Genomic DNA, 7,290 nt, shown 5'->3' with positions numbered 1-7,290 from the left:
TCCGGTGGTCAAATTGCTTCAAGAAGCTGGTAGTGAGGAAGATCCCATGCAGAGGCGGATTAATCAGATGATCCATTTACAGCAAACACGGGAGGAAGTACTTCAAAATACTTTCAAGTTGCAGGAGCGTATAAAGAAGATTTATGATAGAAAAGCAAAACCAGATGAGTTCCAAATAGATGATGTGGTTTTGAGATGGGATGCTCGGAATGAAGATAAAGGGAAGCACGGCAAATTTGACAATTTATGGAAGGGTCCTTACAAGATCGCAGCATATCGTGGCCAAAATGCTTTTCTTCTCAAAGAAATGAATGGAGATGATTATCCTGGAGGGTCGATCAATGGTCGGCTGCTAAAGAGGTACCATATCTGAGCATTTTCTGCTCTTGTCATCATCATTGTATATACCGTTTTACTTCTGTTTTATCGCATGTGTGTACTGATCTCTCATCTTCAGTCTGGGGCCCGCAGTGAAGGCTATAATTCTGGAGATGAAGGTTAGTTGGTTTGAGATTTGTCGAGTTGTTTTTTATCAGTCCATTTTCTGTTCAAAATTGAGTCAGTTTAGGTCAAAGTTGTGTTTAGTTTTCAGTCAAATTTGCAGTCAATAAAGCTGTCAAAGTTTGTGTTAAATGTTAAAATAATGACTCCATTGCCCAATGGATGAAAGCACTGGTCTGCTCTCCCAGAGATCTGTCGTTCTTGGCATCTCCAAGGAGCTACCATCCCCATTGGAGCCAATGTTAGAGTCGGTCTAGTATCCCTCCATCAGAGATCAAAGCTCTTTGCATTTCATGATTAGGTGTCCCATCAGTTTGATCAGCTGCATTTCGTTAGGCATGCCATAACTCTGATGGAATAGTTTTGTGTCATTTATTCCCCTCGTGTTTGGCACTGCTGGTTCAGGTCTATTTAAGTAAATAAAGTCTTCAAAGGTCATTCATCATCATGTTTTAAATTTCGAGGTTTTAGGTCTAGGGTTGAGTCAATTTTGTCTTGAGAAGTCTTAAAAGACCAGCAGGCCAGAGGGATGTCCTTCATAGATCATCATTTCAATAATTCTCATCATTGTACAGCTAAATTTGGACTTTGTTTTCAAAACTCTGTTTTTGAAAAACACAGGTCACCATCTCGCTTTTGTACAAAATTGTCAAAATTTCAAGTTCTCCAAATGTTGCAACGCAGCCTTGGTCTCCTTTGCCAAAGCATATCAGAGCCATCCCTGCAAAAATTATCAGAAGAAATCATTATTTCAACCAATTTTTCTTAAAAAGGGAAACCAGAAGTCAGAGCCTATTAATTTGAAAAAGTGTCAACACCCAAACATTACAAAATGGGTTTTGGTCAAGTAAAAATTAAAGGGGAGCCTATATAAAGACATTCTTCTTCATAAACAACCCATTCACCTCTCAAGAGCAAAGTGCATCCCTGCTAAGGCGATTTTACAAGTTATTGAGAAAATTGGGCAGTTCTAGGGGCGTGCTACGCATCAGCTGAGGCGCGCTACGCACCGAGGGCGCACTACTTATCAGCACGATTTTTCCTGTGTTAATTTGTTCTTGCGCTACGCACCAGAGGCGCGCTACGCGTTGGGCAAGGCGCGCTATGCGTTGGGTTTTTCGCCCAGAAACTTGCCAGCAAGCATTCAAATCCTTTCTTAACTCAAGCAAACTATAGGTACGCTTCATTTCCATGGCTGGTTTTCGTTTTGCAAGATTAATGTGAAAGAATTATGATAAATATTCCATGAAAATTAAATGTAAAAACCCTAAGTTGACGTGTGAATTTTAAGGCCTAGTTTGCTAGGGTTTCAAAGTTATATGCTGCCCAAGGTTTTCCCATTTTAGTGCTTCTTTTTCCCCCCCATATTCACCAACATTTCCCTTAAAATTCCCCATAAAATTCTACACTATCCCTCCACAAAATCCCAAACCCTACTTCACCCCAAACCCTACAATATCATAATTTCTATGCCCTTTCCCTTCCCTAAATTCCTTGTTTATTTTCATTGCCCCTAATTCCCTCATGTTTCCCTTTCCCTAACAATTCCCTTGTATTTATGTCCCCTTGGTAACAGCATTTTGAAAAAGGAAAAATTCAAACAGCAGTCAATTGTGTGCACAGTCAGCATATACATTTCAGCCATCTTGTCTTCAAAACTATGTCAGAAACCGAATCAGCTTATGAGCAGAGTTATGACAGTGATTCAACACCAGAAATAGAGGTGCCAAGGAGGTATCACAAGGGTGGCAAAGGTGGTCGGCATGTCAGGGAGGAGCCCACTTCTTTGGCTCATTTGCAAGCTTGTCCACTTGCAATGAACTGTTTTCAGTACCAATCATGTTTTGAATATTGTGAGCAGATCTCACAAATCCAACATCACCGAGAACTAGTTTGCTTATTTTTCCTACATTTGCAGAATGGTCATGTAAACCTTGCTGGAGTGGATTTCACCTTGTCACCTGAGATTATTGCTCAGGCCACCGGGATACCAAATGTAGGGGAGGAGTGGAATAAGCGCCAGCAGTTAGACAGATTTCACTATGAGCCATATATCAAACACGGGTGTATGAGGCACTTAACTGCTGTGTTTCCTTTCAGATTCCTAAGGGATGAATATGCACCGTTGATGAGACTTATTATTCGGTATTTCACTTGTGAGGGCAGATTTTCACGTCTATATTCGTACCATATCCGTTTGTTGATGCATTTCACAAGGGTACGAATGATGAACATTCCATTTTTCATGTGTCGCAACATAGAGAGGATGGTGCCTATAGTACAAAGGAAGAGCCCAGCACAGCAGCATAAGAGCATCTATCATTATGCACTGATTAAGATCATAGTGATGCATCAATTGGCACAGCAGGGTATTGCTTGGGAGGATTTCATTTCTCGCGACTTTTTCACGGTGCCACAGCCACCTCCCGAGATTGTCCATGATGAGGGAGGGCCTTCACATCAGTTTGACATTCCTGAGCCCGAGCATGTCAGCGCTCCTTCATATGTTACATATCAGAGAGGCCACAGGGCCTTATTTGCATCTGCACGGCGAGTATTATCTCCACCTAGGGTGGAAGGGGTCTCGCCTTCTTCATTGGCATAGCGAGTATTATCTCCACATCAGGTGGAAAGGGTCTCACCTTCTGCAGTACAGGTACAGGTACAGGACAGAGGCAAGCAACCCATATTTAATGAGGGACCTTCAGGAGATCTGGACACGGATATTATTGATCATGATATCAGTTCTCCTAGCTCGGAGCTAAAGGAGATCATTCAGCAACAAAAAGCTGAGAATCGCTTGTTGCAACAGAAGTTGGAAATGGCGAATTGGAAAATCAACTACTTGGAGCAGCGCAACAAGAAGCTAGAAGATGAACACACTCTTTATGAGTTGCGGCGAATCCGAGAAGACCGAAACTTGGCCCGCAAGAGACCCGGTGATTTGACACCTATTGAGCGAGAGTCTATGCTTATCCGGGTGAACACTCATTTAGAGAAATTGTTAGCCAAGGCAAACAGAGACAAAGATATGCTCCGCCATATGAAGAATTATTACTGGGCCCGCATGCATGTTTGCAAAGCGAGAATGAAGGTTCTTAAAGGGCGATTGAGCAAGGCGTTAAAACGGCGAAAAAGGCCTGATCCACTCCAAATTTTGGCCGAATGAAGGAGCATGGTACTTGATGATACACCCCCAGCTCAAAATTCAGAAAATTTGGAGAACTTTTGGTCAATTTTGAAATTTTTGTGTTAAAAACAGGTTTTTGCCCTCAACGCGTAGTGCGCCGCGCGCTACCCTGAAGATGGGGAGGTCCAATTCACAAAAGGTCTGCATTTTTGGATTTTTCATGATGAAATGCACCTGCTTAGCCATTTCCAAGACATTTCATCAAGTTTTGGGCCCCCAAAAGGTCAAAAAACATGCAAAAAATGACCTTACTGCCCCTTTTTGGACACACAGGAAACAGTCTTGGGAGAATGCACTTGTGGAGGGGAAAATGAGCACCAAATTGAAAAATTCCACTTGGGTTGGAAAGTAGACATCCAGAACTTTCCAACAAGCCCACCTGAGCTAAATTTGGATGCCAGGAAGTGCCCCAAAAGTGAGCTGAAAGGCGCGCTACGCATCAGGGTATTTTCTAAGTTTTTCATCTTCAGCACAGGAAAACGCAGCTATTTGACCAGTTTTGACTTTTGATGGGATTTTTCACTCTCTTTGATGTAATTAATGTATTTTTATGTTGACATGACACTTATTTACCTATTCTAGAAGATTCATTCATAAAATAGCAAAAAATTAATGAATGAATTGGTTTCCTAGCTTATAGAGGCAAGTTGTTTTGATTGCCTAGATTGTAGTGCTTTGTTTAGAATTGGTTGAAATAGCTCCTAGGATGATGAGCTCGACCCCTAAAGGCAAGGAAATGTGTTAGCTTGCCTATATTATGTATCTTCTTAGTCATTTTCATGGTTGGACTCTTGAGAGATAAGCTTAGACTGTATTACACATTGTATCTCTGCAATTTTGGCAAAGGAAAGACCAGGGTTTTGTAGCACTATTTGGGATTCCTGTGGTTATTTTTGTTGATGGTGTGTTTCTCTCATGTACTTGTAAGTTTTTTATGTGTATCATTTTCCTACTATTCTCTTCTGCAAATTAAACAAATGAAGTGTTGAGGTAGAATTCATAATCTTGTATGCTCTGCCTTTAAGTTTGTTTAATATCTATGTTTTCATATGTTTAAGGAGAACTCCTGAAAGTTTCTCGCTCTCCTTAGCTCCTCACCAGTCATATCTATCCATTCAATTCCTTTAAAGACATCAGGACGATTGCCTACCTTGCCCCAAAAAGACCTCTGCAAAAACTGTGTCACATCCCCGCACCCAAAATTGCCTTTCCCTGTTTTCCAACAAAACCCTAAAAATCTTAAATCAAACTATCTTTATCAATTTACTAGGCTAAAATCAGTATTCATATCGGTCATCTTAGCCCCTTTAAAGACCTTTTGCCAAGATAGACCCGGAGAGAGCCCTCTCCTGTCCTCGTAGGGCTAGCTACGAGGCTGAGCTTGGTTTGATGTTGCCTTGAGTTTCGCCTTCCTTAGCCTGAGGCAAATTCAAGCACTAACACTCTCCACCTCCACCCCCACCTCCACCACATACACCTTCGCCCACACCTCCACCCCCACCACCACCATTCAACATGATGAAGGCGATGTAGATGAAAATATTCAAAGACATAAGGAGTGAAGATGTAGAGCAGTTCTGGTTTGTTGCGAACGCTATATGGAAAACATAATAGATTACTGATGAAAATATAAAGAAGGGACAGCTGGTTACTACTTTGTAGGATTGCGTGCTAACTTGGTATATTAAGTATTGTTCTGATAATCCACTTGCGGCACTAGCAGATAGTAAAGTGATTTTGAACAAAGAGTTTAGTAAGCCTAAGTCTAACTCACACTCAACAATTGGATTCAAAGAAATCATGATGAGGGTCGATGAGACGCCTTGAGAATTTGATCAGAAATTGAAATTTCAAATTAGAGAAGCTAACATGCAGATCACAGATAGCTAGTATCATGAATGGTTTATAGCATTGCTCTTGCCCCACTTGAGAATTTCTCTATCTCAGCAGAAGATAGAAACATAAGAAGAAGCCTTGGAAATCGCGATGAGGCTACATGCATCACCTATCGAGGATACAAACCTGGGATTACAACAGATCCACTCACAATTAGCAAGCTTACACCTGGAGTTACAGAGTTTGAAGAAAGAGAAGGAGACTAAACCTGAAGTGCATGCATAAGTCTGGTGTTTGAATTTTAAAGGCCATGGAAATGATAAATACCACTATCCAGTGTACGTGAATTATGTTACAGGAGGGAGGCCAATTCCCTTGAAGGCATAAGCCCTAGGAGGGCCAAGCGTGGGGATCGCGCTATGGTGTGCTATTTGTCAAGTTGCTGGACAACATGTGACATATAATTTCCATTTACTTCAAAAGTTCGTCTAGAAACCCCAACATTTTTTCTGTAACTTCTGCAAATCTATGGGCCACGATGAGCGCCACTGTCAAAAATATGAGCTAATGATGGAAAGGACACCTACATACTGGATGCTAGCAGAAAATCTGCCTCCAGATCAGGGTGCCAGAGGAGCACGTGGAGGCTATCAGGGTTGAGGACGGGGCTGAGGAGGAGGAGGAGCTAGTAAATGCCACGATCAGATTATCTGATATAATTGCGGACATCTAGGGAACTACGTGCGAGAGTGCTAAAATCTAACACACCCGTCATGTCAATATTGTAAGAAGTTTGACCATACTATAGAAGAATTCTTGGTGCTAATAGCTAAAATGCAAGAGAAGATAACACAACCTCAACAACCTATGCAGGATTTATAGATGATGAGGGTTGAGCCCCGCGAAGAAGATCAAAGCGTTAACATTGTGCTAAGAAGTGGAATGAAAGTTGGCGCTGATAAGGGTAAACAACCTAAAGAAGAAGGATGGGTCTGCAAAGCGCCAGAGAAAGAAGTTAGCTTTGATTTGGATTGCACCATTTATGGAAGCTAAGAAGAGCTTCATTAAGGCCTCCACCTTACGAAGTCAGAACGAGGTGCAAGAAATAAACATGTCTGCAGAGGTTGATCCCTCTATACTCACTACATTTTTGGAGACCTGCATAAAATTGTTGTGTGATAGAAAATTTGTGGAAGGCCTGAAAGAACTAATAAATAAATGCGTCAGCAAAGAGAAAGTCCCAGATGGACAGCGGGTGGTCATAAAAATTGGAAAACATAAGGCACGAATAGAGCGCGAGATGAGTCTCACCGCGCAAATAGGTGATTATGAGATGGACCATGTCATTTTTGATCTGGGGTCTGATGCGAATGTTTGTTGAAACATACATCGGAAAGGATGGGGAGACCTGCATTACAGTGATCTCCGATTCAGCTCAAAATGGAGAACCAACAGAAAATCATCCCCATGGGACGATTATATGGAGTCACAGTTGATATTGAAGGTGTGAGTGTGGTAGTAGACTTTGAAGTTATAGAAATTATCGATGACAATAATCCATACTCCTCTCTCTTGGGAATTGATTGGGCCATTGACATGAATGGGGTTATTAATTTGAAGAACAAGACTACGTCATTTGAAAGAAAGTTGTTGCGGGTTACAGTGCCACTGGATCCTACAGAAGGGGTGTGATATATTAAACCAGCCCATGATTATGAAGAAAATGATGATGAACTTGATCAAATCTACAAAATAACAACGTG

The sequence above is a fragment of the Pinus tabuliformis genome, chromosome J (genome assembly GCF_031772625.1).
Source record: "Pinus tabuliformis cultivar Carrire ecotype Pingquan chromosome J, CPIR1, whole genome shotgun sequence".
Lineage (NCBI taxonomy): Eukaryota > Viridiplantae > Streptophyta > Pinopsida > Pinales > Pinaceae > Pinus > Pinus tabuliformis.
Note: the sequence above shows the minus strand (reverse complement) of the source record.